At 39.7% G+C, this 20024-nt stretch overlaps 1 long non-coding RNA gene across 3 annotated transcripts; it reads right to left on the bottom strand.

Annotated features, from left to right (window-relative positions):
* Positions 1-11374: 11374 nt before the first annotated feature.
* Positions 11375-19687, bottom strand: LOC144299948 (uncharacterized). 3 transcript variants are annotated; one of them, XR_013366599.1, is made up of 3 exons: positions 19233-19687; positions 17519-17578; positions 11375-14307 (listed from the first exon to the last, which is right to left on the bottom strand). It is a non-coding gene; the product is annotated as an uncharacterized LOC144299948 (long non-coding RNA). The 3 variants fall into 3 exon arrangements; XR_013366598.1 differs by lacking the exon at positions 11375-14307 and adding an exon at positions 14875-15297; XR_013366597.1 differs by lacking the exon at positions 11375-14307 and having other exon boundaries at positions 17303-17578.
* Positions 19688-20024: the final 337 nt, after the last annotated feature.

The raw sequence follows: 20024 nt of genomic DNA on the forward strand, positions 1-20024 counted from the left end.
GACACCCAACACTCCACTTTTGACGGTCCTAGTGCTTTTCTGAGAGGAGGCCACCAGCCCCTCCCCCACCTGTTGTATCTGTACCCAGAGGGATGTTGTTGGCTTAATCTTGGGGTCCTTCTGCAGACCGGGACTGTGATGACTGAACGAGGCAAGAAAGTAAACACTCATTACAATGCGAACACACACGTGGGGTTCCTGCCTTGCTTAAAGTAAACGTCTCAATTAACACAGAAGACCTTTTTCTTTCCATAGCTGCAGGCTAGTTCATCTTTTGGATCAATTAAATTGTTGACAGTCAGCATAGGAGGGCTACATACGAATCAATAGCCAAGGTGCCTTTTGGTGCAGATTTGCATGCACTCCAATGGAGCTGTATGAGCTGGGGATGGGGTAGAGTCAGGTTCAAATATTTTGATGTGATCCTTGGTGAGAAATACATTTTATATCACAACAAGTGCATGGCACAGATGCACATATTGACGCACATGCATGCACACATGCTCGCACACAGCTCCTGAACCGAGATGTTTTCCATTCTATTCCAATCTGTGTAATTCCACTCCAGAAAGAAATGTTGGTTTCAACCTGCTAAATTAATACTATATCACCAGGAATAGGATGCAGCCCACATTTTGAAAAACGTTGGACTAGGCTGTGGTTGCCGGACTCATGTGTGGGGCACTTGGATGGTGCCTTTGATGTGTTACTGCAGAGTTAAGGACAGGTATGTCCACAGGAACGAGACAGACTCTAGCACTAAATATTCTTAACATCCTACTGCAATTCACAAGTCCCGCCTTTCTCCTTGACACCCTTGTCTTCCTCAGTAACGTCCCCCTGCTACATTGCCCTCTTTGCTCTTTGTAATACATCAAGCACATCTCTATCTCGAAGCCTTGGCACTCAGCTGATTCTACCGCTCTGTGCTACCCTCCCTCCAGCACCCCCAGGCCCAGCTTCTTTTAGCTCTGATTATCAGAAAAACTTTCCCTGGCCCATCCCCTATAAATGGCAGCCCCCCTCCAATTTTCTGTGTGTTTATCCTGCTTTGTTTTTCTTATTAACACTTACCACTACTTAACATTATTTATATAATATATTAATACATTAATACATAATAACATTAATATTTATAATATTACCAGTGTAGTATTTATTAATAATAGCAATAAATATGTATTTATTGTCTACTTTTTCTCTCCTCCAACGTAAGCTGCATAAGGGCAGGAAATTTGTTTCATTCATTGTATCTCAGAGTTTAGAGAAGTGCCTGGTGCGTAGTGAGTACCTCATAAGTCTTTTTTCCAGGTGGTATACACAAAATAAACACTTAGGAGATATTATTGGTTATTTTATCTTCTAGGTTCCATCTTTTGTATATCTCTCAAAATATTTTAATAACAGCTATATTGAGAAGTCACATAGCACATAACTCGCTCATTTAAAATGTGTAGTTTTTAGCATATTCAGGGATATGTACAACCACACTACAATTTTAGAACATTTTTATCGCCTCAAGAAATCTCAAACTTTTTAGCTATCATCTCCTCAAACTCCCACCTCCCCAGCCATAAGCAACCACTAATCTACTTTTTCTCTCTAAAGATTTACTTATTCTGGTCATTTTATATAAATCATCTTTTCCTATGACTATTGGCCATCTGGATGTCTTCTTTGGAGAAATGTCTATTTCTGTCTTCTCCCCATTTTTAATTGGATTATTTGTTATTGGGTGTTGAGTTTTATAGGTTCTTTATATATTTTGAATAGAAACCCTTTATCAGATATGTCATCTGCAAATATCTTCTCCCATTCCATAGACTGACTTTTAGTTGTGTTAATGGTTTCCTTCACTGTGCAGAAGCATTCTATTTTGAGGTAGTCCCAATAGTTTATTTTTGCTTTTATTTCTCTTGCCTCCGGAGACAATATCTAGAAAAAAGTTTCTACAGCTGATGTCAAAGTAGTTGCCACCTGTGTTCTCCTCTAGAATTTTTATGGTTTCAAGTCTCACAGTTAGGTCTTTAATCCATTTTAAATTTATTTGTGTTTATAGTGTCAGAAAGTGGTTTAGTTTTTTTCTTTTGCATGTTGCTGTCGAGTTTTCCCAGCACCATTTGTTGAAAAGGTCTTTTTCCCACTGGTTATTCTTTCCTCCTTTGTTGAAGATTAATTGACCATTTAGTTTTGGGTTCATTTTCAAGTTTTTTGTTCTATTCTATGTGTCTGCTTTTGAACAAGTACCACACTGTTTTAATCACTACAGCTTTGTAATATAGCCTGAAATCTGGAATTGTGATGCCTCCAACTCTGCTTTTCTTCTTTAAGATTGCTTTGGCTTTTTGGGTTCTTTTGTAATTCCATACAAATTTCAGGATCATTTGCTTTAAATTTTATGTAAAAGTTCTTTTTTTGCAATTTATTTTTCATTCTGTAGCTTGTTTTTTCACTTTCACAAAAGGTTTTGAATTTGATGTTCTATTTATTAAATTTTTCTTTTGTTGCCTGTGCTTTTGGCATTATATCTAAGTCCATTGCCAAATTCAAAGTCGTGAAGATTTACCCTTATCTTTTCTTCTAAACGTTTTATAGTATTAGCTCTGCCATGTAGAATTTTGATCCATTTTGAATTAATTTTTGGGTATGGTAGAGGTAATTCACACTTCGTTCTTCTGCATGTGGCTACCCAATTGTCCAAGCACTATTTGTTGACAAGACTATTTGTTGCTGTTTGCTCACTTAACCAGGTTGGTGGCTGGCTGAATTAGTTCAATAAAGTCTGTCCGCCTCCCTGTTGCAGTGAATGATGCTTATCATCAAAGAGGGCAGCCTGGAATAAGCCCAGAGTCACACTAGAATGACAGTGCTTTTGGCAGAGCTGCCTTTGTTTCTTTCCCTGACCACACTAAATCTTCAATTCCATTAATTGTTCTATTTAAGCAGGTTTCAATAATGCCCTAGGGCATAAATTGCTCCACAAACTGATACAATTAAACCTGGGCTCTTTTGAAGGGATGCTTCCTGAGGTCAGTGTTTGAAATTTGTAATGACAAAATCCTCCCACATGTCTTTTCCTTTTTTCTCTGGCAAAAGAAAACTACACTAGCTGGCCTATGGTTTAGCCTGTACCTCCAGTGAATCCATCAATAGCCCAATGAAGCCCAGTAGCTTTTCGCCACCTGTACTGTTTTTTTTTTAAAACACCTTAGGCTTGACCTTCAGACTGTTGTAAGTGGACTTGGTTGCTTTGGGAAGAAACTAAGAGCCCTTCTTGCTCTGGTCTACTTCTCTTCCCCGGGTATGACCTTTGAGTAAGTGACTATGATATTGGGAGTAGACCATGCTGCACTTCACTCTGAGTGACACCTCTGTTCTGGAGGTTCCAGGTCTCCTTGGCTTGCCTCTCTCACCATGGAAACCCCTCCCCTACCTCATGAACTAGGGCAGGGGTGCTCAGGACCCCAATATTTCCAGCAGTGCTATGCTCAAGGTGGAGCCTCTTTCCCACCAGCAGGCTGTGCAGAAGAAGCCTCTCAGCTGCATTTCACTAGAACCTAGCTTTAGCAACAGGTAGCTGGCAGCCAGATGAGAAATGCTGATGTCCTGCTCCTTCCAGGAAGATAGCCCTCTGACTGGGAACTGGGGAGAGAAGGAAGCTTGTGTTCTTGACTGTTCCAGTTTGGAGTGGAATTTCTATCTTGCTGAGCTGGGCAAGGGGAGGGAAGGCATGAGTCTAAGTTCAAATACCACTGACCCTCACTTTTCCTATCTAGTTTTAATAGGATTTCTTGAATAACTGTTTCTTTACTTGGTGTATGGACCATTTGCAGAGGTTTAAAATTTTAAAATAATTTTCACCAATCTGTCAGGGAAGTGGGTCCACAGAGCTGCTCACACTATCATGCTAGAGTTGGAATCCTCTAGGTTAAACTTAAAATTTGTTTCATTCTGCTTAAAATTCTCTTTCCCCAACCAACTAGAAAACTCTCATAATTTTTCAAGTCTCAGTTTAATTTCTTTCTCATTTCCACCCTCCTCTTCCCTACAGAGAGCTTTATCATTCTTCTCATTGTGTTATTATTACATCTGTCCACCGTATTGTATTGCAATTGCTTGTCTTGTCTGTGACTTCTCTGCTAGACTCTTTTCTCCTCAAGGGCATCTACTGTTCATCACTGCAGTCATTCCCAGCATGAGGGTTTGCATGTATTATGTACTCAACTAATGAATATTAAACAGATTTCATGTGTTGGCCACTTCTTTTGCATTTCTTTTGTGTGTATGCGTGTGTATGTGTATCTGTGTGCTTGTGCATCTGCAATCCATGAAAATGGAGGCATTAACAGAAACAGTTGTCATTTGTATGTAGTAGGTACTGTTCTAAGCATTCCTTACATGGATTCATTCATAAGATAATCCTCACAGTTATTATATATCATTTATTAGGCTTAACCCTATTATGTCTTATTTACACTGAGAAATTTGAGACACAGAGGTTTTAAGTCATTTGGCCAAGGTACATACTAATAAGCTCTCGGGCCAGTATTTGAGTCCAAGGAATCTAACCCCACAACTGTTATGATAAATTGTCTAAAGTGTATACCAGGTGCATAGTAAATGCTCAGTGAATAGAAATTAGTAAATGCAGGCATCAATGAACCCAATTGGTCCTTGCTTTCCTCCTTAAATGAGATCTGAGACACCTTAAACTATCATTGCTTGCTACCTGGCTGATCACCTTGCTCCTAAGAAGACAGGCACCAGGCCTGTCCAGCCCCATCTTGCACCAGTAAACCCAAATTCAGGCCCTTCCAAGGTCAGTAATCACCATACTGTTTTATTGGCACTTGCATCCATTTAATTTTTAAAAGTATTTTCATTTTTGCTGCTCTGCCATTTATGGAGAGCACTCACTGCCATGGCTTTGCATTCATTTCCTAGCGACACATTTGTATATGGATTGAATCCTCCCATAGGTGGGCTCCAGTAATGTCCCACTTTCTAATTAGGGTCATGAGTTCTTCTCATTTGGGAAACCACTGCTGCCTTGATGAGCTGGTTGGGTTCCAACGCCCTGCACTTTCCTGACAAAATCACAAGTGTTACCGTTTCAGTTCTTAGCTACCTGCAAACATGGTCACCTTCATGGATAATAATTGAAATCATGACCAACATGCCATCCCAGTATTTTGGTATTTATTTTATATGGTGCTAAAGTACTGGCATTTTATTTTTTAAAATGTGAGATAGACTTGCCATGATATTTATGATTTTTTTGATTGAGGGATAACATAAGTGTAGAAGTCTTAAACATATAATCATTCTCCAGTGAATATAGAGAAGATTCACAGCATCTTGGGAGGCACCATCATACCTCTTTCCAGTCAATACTCAACTCAGAAGTGATCACTCCTTTGGACTTCTCTCACTACAGATTCATTTTGCCTATTTTTGAACTTCATATAAAATAGAACCCTACTGTATGTATTCTGTTATGTCTGTCTTCTCTTGGCCAATCATTATGTCAGTGAGAGTCATTCAATTGGTTGAATGAAGCAGCAATTTATCCCTTCTTATGACTGTATTGTGTTCCATTGTATGGATGTACACGATTTATTTACCTATTCATCTACTACTATACACCTGGGCTATTTCCAATTTCTGGTTTTTATAAATAAAACATGTACAAGTCTTTGTATGAATATGTTTTTCTTTTTTTGGGAAATTGTTAAAAATTAGTTTCCTTGGGTTACAGAATAGATGTATGTTTCATTTTACAAAACACTTTAGCTCTTCCATCAAAGTGGTTGTATATTTTTATATCTCCATTTGAAATGTTTGGAACTTTTGGTTGTTCTACATCTTAGCCAACATTTTATGTTGGTTAGATTTTTAGAAACCATTCTGATTGACATGTAGTGTTTTTTCAGTCTGGTTTTAATTTGCATTTTCCTGATGACTTTTGATACATTTTCACTTACTAAGTGGTTATTTGTTTATCTTCCTTTGTGGAGGGTCTGCTCAAGATTTCTTGAGCATTTTTATTAGACTATTTTTCTTTTTTTTATTGAGTTGTAGGAATTTTTTTATATTCTGGAAACAAGTACTTTATCAGACACATGTATTATGACTATTTTCTTCTAGTTTATGGCTTCCCTATTAATTTCCTTAATGGTGTCTTTTGAATGAACAGAAGTTTTAAATTTTTATGGCATCCAATTTATGAATTTTAAAAAAATAAAAATAAAAAAAATAAAAAAAAATAAAAGAACTTATGGTTAGTACTTTCTGTATCCTAAGAAAGTTTGCTTATTACAGCATATTCTGCCATGTTTCCTTATAGGAATTTTATAGTTTTAATTCTTATGTTTAGATCTAGGAGTCAACTTGAATTGATTTTTTGGTATACGTGATATAGGGATTGAGATTCTTTTTTTTTTTTCATTTGAGTATCTAGTTATTCCAGTATTGTTTGTCAAAGACTCCTTTTTCCATAGAATTGCTTTAGTGTTTTTGTAGAGAACAAATTGACTATAGCATATGCATCTATTTCTAGAATCTTTATTCCATGCCAGTGATACTTGTATTCCTTTTCTATTTATTTATTTATTTATTTATTTATTTATTTATTTATACCTTTTTATTTTATGTATTCATGAGAGACACAGAGAGAGAGGCAGAGACAGAGGCAGAGGGAGAAGCTGGCGCCCTGCAGGAGACCGTTGTGGAACTCGGTCCCGAGACTCCAGGATCATGCCCTGAGTTGAAGGCAGACACCCAACCACTGAGCCACCCAGGCATCCCAAGTAATGTAAGTTCTTCAAGATTGTCTTGGCTTTCCTAGGTTGTCATTTATCCTCTCAAAATTCATATGTTGAAGTCCTAACCTGCATTACTTCAGAATGTTACCTTATTTGGAGATAGGGTCTTTATAGAGGTTTTTAAGTTATAATGAGTTATGTAGGTTGGATCTTAAACCACTATGACTGGTGTCCTTTAAAAAGGGGGAAATTTAGATACAGTCATACACCTGGGGAGAACATGTGAATATAAAGAGATCAGGGTGATATTTCTACAAGCCAAGGAACATCAAGGATTGCTAGCAAACTGTCAGAAGCTAGGGAAGACATGTGGAACAGATTTTTCTCTTACAGCTCTCACAAGGAACCAGTCCTAGCAACATCTCAGTCTTGGACTTCTAACCTCTAGAACTCAATATGTAATGTTTTGTTATGGCAGTCCTAGCAAACTACATAGGTCTCTTGCTTTTTCCTGAAATTTTAGAATTAGTTTATTAATTTTCAGTCTGATATTTTGATTGGGATTGCATTCAATTTGGGGGAGAATGGGCATCTTTACAACATTGAGTCTTCTAATTCATGAACATGGTATATCATTTCATTTATTCAGGTTTTTAATTTCTTTTAGCATTCTTCTTTGGCTTTCAGTATAGAGATCTTGTACCTTTTCACTAAATTTATTCCTAATTATTGAAATAAATAAATAGCATCTTTGCTGATGCTTTTGTAAATTCTATTGTTTTTCTAACTTTGCTTTTTTAAATGTTGCTAGTAGAAATGAAACTTATTTAAATTATATATTGACTTGTACTTCATGACTTTGCTAAGTTCACTTATTCTAGTAGATTTTTATATGTGTGAATTCGTTAGAATTTTCTACATCCACAAGCATGTTGTCAGTCATGACTGCAATTTGTTTAAAGTAGTTTGAATAGGATACAGCAGTGACTTTTTCTATGATCTTGGTCAGGCATCTAATCTCTCTGAACTTTTAGTGGTTCTCATTATAGAGAAAGATTGTTATATGGACTTGTCTTTGATATTCCTTTCAGATATATGATAAAGAAACTGGCTCTGTCATTTACTTATTTGTAAGGGGGTGCAGCATTGTGACCCTGGGCAAAAATGCTACATGTCTATGAGTCTCAGTTTGTTCATTCATAAAATGGTATAATAATAATAATAATATTTTCATGTCATAAAATCATTTCAAGGAATCAATGAAATAAAGCATATGAAGTGTTTATCAGGGCACTTCGAAGATTTCAGGCACTCAGTGACTGTTACATGTTGCGGTAGAATAAAATATATATTTGGTGTTTGTCCCTAGTTCCTGGTACAGAGCTTCTAAAACCCTTGGAATTTCCAAGGTAATAGGGGTGCTTTTTGTTATTTATAAATTTCTTCCTCTTTCTAGACATTTGAGTTTATGATGATGAGGTGACTCAACGGGGAGCCCCTAGAAAACCTCCTGATGGGACTGGTCACTTTCAGCTTCTCCTATCTCTGGGAAGTGGAGGAGGGCTGGAGAGTAAGTTATAAACACTTTTGAACAAGATGTGGAGAGTTTCTAAGTTGGCGAGCACATCTACATGCTGGGAGAATGGGACATCCCAACTCCATTGACACAGAGGCTCCTGTGCTCCTTCTGGACCTTGCCCCTAAGTACTTTTTCATCTGGATGTTTATTTGTATCCTTTATAACAAACTGTGGTCATAAGTATAGCACTTTCCTGAGTTCTGTAAGCCATTCTAGAAAATCATCAAACCTGAGGAGCCCTTGAATTTGTAGTTGAATTATTGGACACCCAGGTATTTTCAGAGTTGGAGAATTGGTTATGGGTGTTGGAAAAAGATGCCACACCTATTAATAATGATGATGCTGTTAATAATGACAATGATGATAGCACTATAGTGCTTTCCAGCTTGTAAAGTATTTTTACATTTTATATCTCATTTCATTACCAAAAGGGCCTGTTGGCTAGGCAGAGCTGAGATTATTAACTTCACTGTATTGATTAAGAAGCTCCAAGAAGTTAAGTGACATGTCTGGAGCCATTCAGCATTTAAGAGACAGAGCTATGATGTGGTTTTCTGACCTTGAATCTTGTATTTCCACAAACAAGGACAGGTTGGGCAAGGGAGGTTTTGTAGAAACCAGTCCCAGTCCATGGGGACGCCATTACCAAGCATGCTCTGAGGAGGGTGTGTGTGTGTGTGCAACTTCTCTCAATCCACCAGATTAGGACAATATTTCTCAAACGGAAGTGTGCCTCAGAATCCCCAGAGAAGCATGTAAAAATACACGTTCTTGGGCCCCACACTCATAGATTTTATTCATAGCTCCAGAAGGGCCCAAGAGACAAGAGTTTTTAGCAAATAGCCCATGTAACTCTCACACTGTTCTTCCACTGACCAAAACCCTTGTTTTAAGCAGTGGTTCTCAGGCCAGGCTGTGCATGAGAGTCACCTGGGAAGTTTTTAAAATTTACAGTGCCCAGGCCCTCCCCAGGGCTACAGAATCAGAATCTCTGGCAAGTGCAAAGAACTGTTCCAGATGAGCTGATCTACAGGATTACCTACTCATTCCATTCCTCTGCATCCTTACCTTTCCTTCTCTCTCCACCTTGTGCACCTCTTGTTCAGTGTCTCTGTGATTTATTTTGTTTTAATCTCCCACATTTATTTGTATCTTTGTCTGTGTTTTTCCTTCTTTAGTCCATCTGTGTCTCTGAGACTCTCTCTATTTTATGTCATCTCTTTGGATGAATGTTCTGAGACTCTGCCCCCTCTGCCTCTATTCTGTCTCTCCCTTTTCCTGGGTCTGTTGCTGTGTGCATCTCTGTGAGTTTCTGCCTCTGATTGTTTTCTGTCCTGGCTCTTGCTCTGACTCTGGGTCTCTTGTTTCTCTGGTCCTGTCCATCTGTGTGTGTGTGTGTGCGCTTGCGCTTCCATTATTTGCTCTCCATCTCCAGTCCTTTTCTTCTCTCTTCCTCCCACCTCCCAGCCTCTCAGCTCTGCAGCTTTATGTGAAATCCAGAGACTCTTCTCTGGAGAAGTCTGAAATATCCTGGGTCAGACCTGAAACCACTGCAAATCTCAGAATGTTTGACTCTAATCAGGAGCCCCCTCTGGGTCTGTTCACTCACCCTCAGGGTTTATCTGGGGCCCTCAGTTTCCTATGCTGCCAGAGATAAGCTGCCCTTTGTAGCAATTGCCTTGGGCATGACCCTCAAAAAGACTAGATAAGTATCATAGCCTTTGGGATCCTGGAGTGCCCTCCACTCCTCCCCAGGCTGAAAACTGACCTTCCTATCACTGACCCTCAGTATCCCAGAATACTCTCAGGGTCTTTATGGCTGATCCAAACAACCCTTAGGAGATCAGACTAACTTTTATCCTCAAGATAATATTGTTAATTCATCATTAATTAAGTAATTTATTTACCTGGTATTTATTAAACACTGTGTAGCAGATTCTGTGCTGAGAGTATAGCAGTGAGGATAACAGGTGTAATATTATAAATCTTGGCTCTCATAAGAACTATTATAGCATGGATTAAGCACCTATTATGTTCCAGGAGCTTAATTTATATAAGGAACTTCATACCAGAATTCCTTACTGGGAGACAATTGCCTCTTTCATGCAAAGTACTCTAATTATCAGCTCATAATCATTATAGCTATTAATTGATTATAGCCATTAATACACTGGACATTTAAGTCTTCTGTATTCAGGGGTGATATTTAACATGTTTAACAAATGACCAGTTGACCAATAAATACATTTGCCCCACTCCTCACTTCTATTGCAATTAGTTGCATAAACATCAAGTCTTCTGTCATTCATTCATTCATTTATTCATTCATTTTTTCATGCAATTGTTCATTTATTCTTTCTTTCAGCATATTGTGAAGGGCCCAACAGATATCATGTACTGTGTTAGGAACTGAGATGCAGCAAATAAAGGACATCATAAGGGACTGAAGGAAGGGGATAGATACAGACATTGATCAAGTTCATGGAATGTAACAAAGGAAAAGTTCAGGAGTATATATCTAACCTAGTTAGAGCAATGAGGGAGGGCTTTGTGGAGGAAGGGACTTTCTTTAATATGAAGACTTAGGGGTACCTGGGTGGCTCAGTGGTTGAGCATCTGCCTTTGGCTCAGGTTATGATTCTCGGATCCTGGGATCAAGTCCCAGGATTGGGCTCCCCACAGAGAGTCTGCTTCTCCCTCTGCCTATGTCTCTACCTCTCTGTGTCTCTCATAAATAAATAAAATCTTAAAAAAATACTAAGACTTAAACAGTGAACAGGGGTTAGCCAAATGATGTCTCTTTCTTGCCAATTTTTTATGTTCTGTAGGACAGAACATGGTGCTCTGAGCCTAGTAGGGCTCTACCAAATCAATAGGTAAATAAAACACAATGACCTTGAAAGCAGTTTTCTGGCTGGGTGCTAATTGGCTAAGCAAGCCATAATGAAGATGCGTTATCTTTTCTAGCAACACTTGCTGTTAGCACATCTTTTGTCAGTGCATGTACCTAGCACCTGGCTAAGAATCAAAGACAGTTGTCTCCATTCAAAATTCATGATGATGTTAGAGCTTTTAACAAACTCCCTATTCACTCTCCCAGTCTAAGAAGATGATTTAGAGCTCAGGAAAGTAGGCCTAGGAGACAAAACTTGATGAAAGAGAACAGTATGAGGTCCTAGTTCTCAAACTCATACCTGTAGGCAACATGTTTTAGAGCTGTGGTCTGTGTTTCTAAAGCTTCTTCTGTTCCTTTAGAAGAAATCAGAAACCTGAATTTTCATGTAAAACCTTTCTGATTTTTGTGTTGGAATCTCATTTAAAAATTAAAGAAAAAAGGCATTACCTAACCAAACCAAACATCAATGTGCTGCTGTCTTAGTCTGTTCTGGCTGCCATAACAAAAATACCATTGACTGTGTGGATAAAACATTTATTTGTCACAGTTCTGGAGGCTGGTAAGTCCATGATCAAAGTGCTGGCAAATTTGGTGTCTGGGGGAATCGGCTTCTTGGTTCATAGATGGTTGACTTCTCCCTACGGTGTCATATGGTAGAAGGGGTGAGGGAGCTCTTTGGGGTCCCTTTTATGAGGGCAGTAATCCTTTTCATGCAGACTCTACCCTCAGGAGCTAATCACCTCCCAAAGTCCTCACCTCATAATACCATTATATTGAGAGTTAGGATTCAAAGCATATGAATTTGGGAGTGACAAACATTTAGCTCATAATAGCTGCCCTTCCTGGTTTAGAAGCTATTTCTTCAAAATGAGAAGGAATCAGAGGGACTTCTGTTTACCATGCAGAATGTGGCTCTAAACATTGTACTGCATGTTCTATGGATCTTCATTGCGAATATTCATCGCATGAACATCTCTATTATCTTTTTTAATCTTTTTATCAACCTCACAGGGCTAGTGTTACCATCTTTTTTGAGGCAGATTGCCAAATTAAGTCTGCAGGGACCCAATATTAGCCATGAGGAAGCTAAATATTCAAACAGAACTAAACTAAGAAGAGGAGAAAGTTGTTGAATCAGAGACTTGATTTTGTAAGATATTCCCTTCCCCAGGTGCTAAGGGCCTTGAATAACCAGATGTTTGTCTAAAAACTGTCATTGTGTTGGTTGGATGTCTTCACTAATTGCTCTAAATACTGCTGCCCTTTTCTGCAGCTTTCTTGCTTAGTTTTAACATGTTGGTATGGGGAGCCAGTTCCCTGTTATGTAAAATGTGTGTAACCCACAAAGTGATTCACCATTAATTAATGTTGTATCTGTGGTATTCAAGATCCACTCAGCTAAGCAACACTGTTAGACTTTCAGTTTCTGATTTTTCCACGCTTCTGAAATAGTTCAACCCTTTTATAGGAGCCACGTCTTTAAAAAAGACATTCAGAAAACACTTCCTTTTACCTGGAATTCTGGAATTTTTGTCATTGATGTGAGCATCCTTGTAATCCTAGAGTATTAGGGCCTCTGTACCAAAGAGGTTTCACTAGGTGAACTCCCAAGGCCCTTCTGAGTATCTCCAAGTGGGATTTAGTGAGGTGGTGAATCTTCAGGCTAAACTTTTGGAGAGATTGTTGGAAGATGTGAACCCCATGAGCAATCACATAAAAGAGCTTATCTATCTCAGAGTCACTGGGAGGTCAAAAACTGAATGGAGTAGCCATGTTGCTTAGCAGAGTGGGCTTTAAAATTCTGGAATGCATGAAGCCATCAAGTTGCTTGTTTGTAGATTCTTTATCGCCAGTCTCCATTCTGATTCACTAGGAGTATTTGTCATGGCAAAGGGCTAAGATATTGTATGGCCCCATAATAGCATGACTTAGAGAACACAGAACCTACTTCTCCCACACACATTACAATCCAAGTGAGTGTTCCTTATTGGTAGGTATACTTGTTTCATGAGATGTGGATGAGGATGACCATGTATTTGACACTCCTCTCATTGAGAAATGAGGTTGATGTCCCCTCCTCTTGAATCTGCACAGTCTTGGTGACTGCTTTGACCAACAGAATGTTGTGGAAGTGACACTGTGCTAGTTTCTGGGCATAGCCCCTAAGAGACTATAGACTTCTGCTTTTTACTCTTGAAACCCAACTACCATGCTGGGAGCCCAGAAGCCTGTGAAGCAGCATTTGTGGAGAAGAGCTAAGGTTCCTGGTAGTCAGCCCCAGCTAAGCTTTAGGCTGAGAGCTGGAATCAACTTTCCTACCATGGGCATGGTTGACTACAGAAGTAGACTCTCTAGTCCAGTGGAGCCTTCCCACGTGGTGCCATCCCCATCAATCCCTGCTCAAATTATAGATTTATGTGCCCAATAAATGACTTCTACTTCTGAAGTGACCAAGATTAGGGTAGTTGTAGAGACTCAGGTTTCTCCCATCATGAGGCTCCTCTGACTTCTATAAACTTGTCCTCCTCTCCTTGGTCAAGATCAAGTTCCTACCATGTCTAGGTTCTAGTCAGTGGGAGGGGCTAGAGAAAATGCATCTATTTCATTACTCACCTTGGCTTAGAGTTGGCATCTGTTACTTTTGCTCACATTGCCCTGGCTAGAACTTGTCACATGACAATCTAATTACAAAAAGGACAGGGAAAATAGACTCTAGCTACATAGCCATTTTCCCAGCCACCAAGAAAAAAGATGAGAATGAATTCTGTTGGAAGTCTCACAGTCTGGACTAGGGCACAGAGCTCTGCATTTCTGCAATTCCTGCTCCCAGGTGACTTTGATGTTGATGGTCCCAGTATACCAATGAAGAGTATGAATTTAAAACTCAGTGAGATATGAGTTGAAAACTAAATTCTACCATTTACCAGCTGGGTGACACCTCTGAGTTTCAGTTTCCTTGTGTATATAAAAATGCAGAAAATAGTAATTCTAACCTCAGGGGGTAGTTGTGCAGATTTGATAATGGCCTGCATGAAAAGTGTGAACATAGAACTGATGCACAGCAAGATCTAAAAAGAAAAAAGAGAAAGAAAGGGGAAAAAAGAAAGCTTTTATTGTTAACTGAATCAAATGTTTTTTCTCTTTTAAAACCAGCACATCAATGCACTCAGTCATTATACTTAAAATCTCTCTTTTTACAACCCCCCTCATCAACTCTAATCTTATCCCCATTTTATAGACAAAGAAACTGAGGCTCAGACAAGTTAAATAAGTAGACCAAAAATACTGAATTAGTAAGTGCTACTGTTGAGCTAAGGAAATTAAAATTTGAGCTAAGATTTATTTCTGATGGAGTTTGATTACAAACACTGTATTTTTTAAAAAGTGAAGAGCTGTTGATGGTTTAGGGGCAAGGAAGTGACATATCAGAGCTCTGTTATAGACAGATAAATCTGAAAGTGTTGCCATGAGCTGTGTGGAATCAAGGAAAGCTAGAGACAGGAGGACCACGTTTAGGAATGAGGTGAGCAGGTTCACAGCTAGGGTAATTGAAGTGAAGGCTCAGCACGCGCCTGCCCCATCCTCTCCACTTACTTACTTCTAAGGAGGAAATCCCAGATACAGTAATTCCATTCTTCACTTGAGCATGCCTCTGCAAAACTAACTAGCCAATTCCTCCACTCATGCTGGATGTGGCTTACAATGTTTAGCATGGATTGCAGCCCCTAATAGGAGTTTTTTGTATGCCTCAGTTTACCCATGTGGAAAATGGGGATTACAATGCCTGCCATAGCTATTTCATAGAGATTCTATAAGGAAATGAATTGGAATATATTTTGTAAGTTTAAAGTTATCAAATTCTTATTAAGGTTTACTGTAAATTGAATAAAACAATACAGTACAAAACATTTGCTTAGACATTTCTTGATTAATTCTTTGAGTCTTAATTTTATAAATTAAGAAGTTTAGATATTAAAGGAGGAGGTAGCAGAGAAAGATTGAAAGGTATATTTTCTTGTGTTGACTTCCATGGTGACAGACTTGCAGCCATCAACTGGCTGAAATATAGGTAAATAAGAAAATGATTGCAAAGTATTTTACACAGTGCCTGGCACATAGTCAACAATCACTATATATGATATCATAGTTACTGCCTCTATAAAAGTAGCCTAGACATAGATGCTTTCCATGAAGAGCATCATGGGAAATTTCCCCCTCTTTTGGAATGCTTCAGACTGCACATTCTGAGATTTTAAAAATGTTCTAAGGCTGTGAAACTTTATGGGAGAAAACTTAGACAAGGACTTTGACTTACGAGTTTTCTCATTCTGAACCACCTGCACAATGAGGCTTCACCTACCCAAGTTCCTTTGTATCTTGTTTAAGACATCTTTACCCACCTCAAACTCTAGATATTCTCCTTTATTGTCTTCAAAGATGCTTATTATTTTTTCTTTTCACATTTAGATCTACAATCCACTGGAATTGATTTTTATGTATAGTATGATATAGCGATAAAGATTCAGATTTTTCCATATAGATGGCCAATTGACCTAGCACCATTTATTGAAAAAGCCATTGTTTCTCCATTGCTCTTCAGTGGCACCTTTGTTATAAACCAAGGGTCTTTACATGTGTGGATTTGTTTCTGAGTTCTCAATGCTATTTTACTGGTCTATTTATCTTTCTTGTATCAAAGCATGCTCCCTTAATTACTCTGGCTTTATAATATCCTGATATCCAGTAGTGAAAACCAACTGACTTTGTTCTACTTTGAATAATCTTGACTCTGATTTTCTATGCATATTTTAGAATTACCTTATAAATTTCCACCCAAACGAAAACTTGCTGGGATTTTGATCAGGATTATGGTCTCTAGGTTGATTTGAGGAGAAATGACATCCTTACAATATCAATTTATTTTTTCACAATAGCCCTATGAGGTAGGTTCTGTTGTTATCAGGTACACCCTCTGTCCTGTAGGTGGGGCACCTACAGAAATGTGAACTAATCCAGCAGCCCACTTAGGAGGAGGGATGGGTATGGTCTGCCCAATCCAGAAGGTGTATTGTATCATTGACTTTATTTGGAATTATTGGCTCATGCTAATAATTAAAGCAGAGTGATTAAAGTTGGTTTTATTATTTTGCTTTTAAATTCTCTATTAATCATACAGTCTCTTACCTCTTTGCAGACCACTCCCACTGCCCTTGGCATGCCATTGACCTAATCCCACCAATTTGATTCACCTGTGCAAAAATTCAGTTTGGCAGTAGGCGATGCTGGCCAGCAGGTACAAGCTGAATCCATCTTTGAGTGAGCATGGCAGACACACCACACCCAGCTTTTTAGGGGCAGCAGGGGCAGAGAGTGATGTTTCACACCCAGAGTTACTGATATTAGCTGAGGTGTCTGTGAGAAGTAGTGGTAGCAGTTGTTTTTGTTGAAGGGATATAGATTGGGTTTCATTCCTGATCGTGATTCTTTGGCCCTCACTGGAGATGCCAGGAAATTCTTGATATTATTAAAAATTTTTCTTCTGTTAAACTGGTAGAGGTACTTTGATTGTTTGCAACTAAAGGTCCTGATGGATAGCGTTATGATTGTGATTATTACTAGTCATGCCTCTTCTGCCCAGTTTATACACTGCCATCTTTCTGCACTGTATGCTAGCCCAGAGTTCCAGAATACCAAGTCTTGCCCAGCCCACAAAAGCAAGACACCTGCTTGTCCAAAGCCAAGGATTAGACAAATACCAATTAGGACTAATATTGTCAAGCTGGAGGGTAAGGAATGGTGTCTCTGTTTGTAGTGGCCCCACATTAGGATCGACTCCACGTGTTAGGGAACCCTCCAACTCCCTTCCATCTGGCAAGAGTTAAATGACATCATGCAGGAAGAGCCAGCATGCTGTTGGCTGGAGGACCAATAAATCATGCTGTGGATGTAGGGAAACAGCAAGGCCTTCCCCGGAAAGGCTTTCTCGTCCAAGGTACCATTAGTAATGCCACTATTTGCCATCATAATAAAAATAAAAGTAATAGGTAAACCACGTTGAGGCAATTCTACTGCCTACTGGATTTTTAATTTTCTTGAGGATGCCAGAGGCAATCTTGAGCCCATTACATCTAAGTGAGGCACATTATAAAAGGCTTACAAAGTTCAAACTGCTTTTACAGCCATTAATTAGCCAGACTTCTAAAGAGACCCATAAGACCAAGCTTGGGTATGGTCTGTGGTCTCTGGAATAGGGGTGGAGTAGGGAGAGGAGTCAAATACCATTGGTCCAGTCATGGCTCTTCTGTTGTTCTCTCTCATCTCGGTTCTAACAGATATTGCCTGTACGGGGGGAGGTGGAAAGAGAGGTTACTACGTAACCAAGCACCTGATGAAAGTGCTCCAGACTTTTCCGCAAGGCTGTGGACAGCTTGGGCACCGGGACTACTAGTGTCTTTAGTTTCTGTACCTACAGCATCTTGTGCACAGCAGGTGTAATGAGCCAGGCTTCTTGGTGGCAAAGGACAGAAACCTGGCTCTGGCTTTTTTCAACTAAAAGAGAATATATTAGAAGGATATGGGGGTACATGGAATGAATAATGGCCTAGAGGAGCAGGCTTGCAGAGGCAAACGATCGACAGCAGTAATCAGTTCATGACTTTAATCATCTCTATGTCCTTCAGTCATGGGCTCCAGATTCCAAGTCCCAAGAAAGTGTGTGGCCAGAGGGACCTGGGTCATTCTCCCCTTACACCTTCCATAGTGGTTAGGGGTACTTATCTCAGGACTACTCTGGATGGGAATTTGATGGGGGAAAAATGAAAATCAGTGTGCTAAGAGGAGGAGGTGTTGTATACCAGATAGCTCCTGATGGCAAATGCCTCTGGTCTGATATAGTCAGTAAATGTTACATGTTAAACTGAATTTGCTACCCTTCCATCTTTGCATGGAGTGAGGCGCCTCCCCAAGAAGGAAGGAATAGGAAGATGTGATCATCCTCTGAGGCACAGACCAGACAGAGGCTTATGAAGTACCAGAACTGTACTAAGCATTGCCTATACATTATCCTCACAACCTGTGAAGTAGAAACTGTTAACAACCCCATTTTACAGATGAGGAAAACAAGGCTCACAAAGGTGAAATCACTTGCCCAAGCACACACAGATGGAGACATATTCAAACCTAGCTTTCTGTTTTTTTTTTCCCAAACCTAGATTTTTGTAGACCCCAAAATCCACTCTCTGAATCATTCTATGTACTTTCTCCTCCCACTTCTGGTTTTGGTTTTGGACAAGACACATCCTAAAAAGACAAAAGGGCCTCCAGGACCACAAACCTGATAGTTAACAGTGTATGAACATATCTAAATGTATAATACAGTGCTCTCCAAAGGGAATGGTGAGCCTGGAAAACAGAAGAAGAGGTGAGTGAGAGGCAGGTGTTGGCCAAGTCCATTCCATACTCTTCAGGAAGTAGGAGGCCATAGGCCACAAAGCTGAGCCTCTGGCTGGTGGGTGCATATTGGGTGTATCATTTTGCAACTTGCTTTTTTTTTATTTCAAAGGGAAAAAATACATTTTTAAAATTCCTTGAAAAGCAATATGACTTTTGGAGCTAGATGGCTTGAGTTTATTTTATTTTTTTTTTTAAGTTGAGATTTTTTTTTAAGATTTTATTTATTTATTCATGAGAGACAGAGAGAGAGAGAGAGAGAGAGAGAGAGAGGCAGAGACACAGGCAGAGGGAGAAGCAGGCTCCATGCAGGGAGCCCGACGTGGGACTCGATCCCGGGTCTCCAGGATCAGGCCCTGGGCTGAAGGTAGCACTAAACCGCTGAGCCACCCGGGCTGCCCCTTGAGTTTAAACACCTGTGTACGTGATGATCCTGGACGGGGCTATTTAACATCTTAGCACCTTAGTTGCCCTGTGAGAATAATCAGAGAATCCTCTCACGGACTGTCATAAGTATTCAAAGTTTCAGGGCATAGCCCCTCACCTGGCCTTCCACGTTGTGATTCCTCCCCTGTAGATGGATATTAGATCATTTTCCACCTTTTGGTTATTACAGGCAACTCTGTTGAAAATCTCTGTGTATCCCTCCTTGTGCACATTACATCCATTTACATCCTCTTCTAGGATAGATGCCAGGAAGAGGTATATCTGTATCCTAGGACACATGCATCTTTGAGTTTTAATAAGTGCTACCAAATAGCCCTCCCAAGTGGCTGAAACGAGGTGCACCCATCGGCAGTCTGTGACGATCTAGTTCTCACCAGGTTGAATCTGCCTTTTTCCAGAAACCCAGCCTCTTTCTCACTCATGAAGCCATATCTGTTTTCAGAGCTCTGCTGACATCTCTGGCTGCTCCCTTCTTTGTGATTCCAGCTTTGTGTCCTCAAGCAGTTCCTTGCTATTGTTGTCCTTCCTGACTCCTTTAATGCTGCCAAGTGCTTTTGGAATCCTGGGTAATAATGGCATACAAAGCGCAGAATGGAACGTGGAATTGGAGGTGCTGAATGTAGCTTTAGTCGGGACACCTTGGCGTGATTTCAGCCTGAAATGGAGCACTTTGCACTCAGTTTAAATTGCCTCAATTGTACCTGGCGTGCTGGTTGTGCTGCGCAGACAGGCTGGTGGTTTCTCAGGAGGAGTACTGGCTGCCCTCTCAGGCTTGGAAACAGGACACCAGCTCACTAGGGGGAATGGATTTTAAACCCAGTGTGGGCTTCAAATACACTCTCCTTTCAGACCCTTATGGATTTCCAAAGGGCCTTTTCTAGTAACCTCA

This window comes from Canis aureus, chromosome 27, assembly GCF_053574225.1.
Source record: "Canis aureus isolate CA01 chromosome 27, VMU_Caureus_v.1.0, whole genome shotgun sequence".
Lineage (NCBI taxonomy): Eukaryota > Metazoa > Chordata > Mammalia > Carnivora > Canidae > Canis > Canis aureus.